The sequence below is a fragment of the Octopus bimaculoides genome, chromosome 13 (genome assembly GCF_001194135.2).
Source record: "Octopus bimaculoides isolate UCB-OBI-ISO-001 chromosome 13, ASM119413v2, whole genome shotgun sequence".
NCBI classification, from domain to species: domain Eukaryota; kingdom Metazoa; phylum Mollusca; class Cephalopoda; order Octopoda; family Octopodidae; genus Octopus; species Octopus bimaculoides.
Genome location: NC_068993.1, coordinates 7,943,001 through 7,943,282, shown reverse-complemented (window position 1 = coordinate 7,943,282; position 282 = coordinate 7,943,001). Strand labels below are relative to the sequence as shown.

Here is a 282-nt window from a genome sequence, read left to right as displayed (position 1 = left end):
CATACATATATACATACATACATGCATACATGCATAAATACACGCATTTATATGCATATATGTATACAAGAATGCATGCATAGAGCCTGTTCTTGTACTTTGTGTACAAACATTTCAAAACCAGTATCACCTGTTCATAAATAAATTAGAATTCCCCACTATTCTCCTATTCTCTTACATTAAACTTTTTCATCAGAATATATTGTTAAATGTGTTTACCATTGATTGTTTGCATTACACACTGCACCCTTATTCATCAGATACGTATCAAGCTCCACCTTC

General features: G+C 31.9%; 1 protein-coding gene across 1 annotated transcript in view; it reads right to left on the bottom strand.

Moving 5' to 3' along the window:
• LOC128249315 (GATA zinc finger domain-containing protein 14-like) overlaps nt 1-282 on the bottom strand; it is a gene marked incomplete at both ends in the record, with an annotated part of 282,969 nt that overhangs the window by 36,684 nt on the left and 246,003 nt on the right. The gene's annotated exons all lie outside the window — the stretch shown is intronic.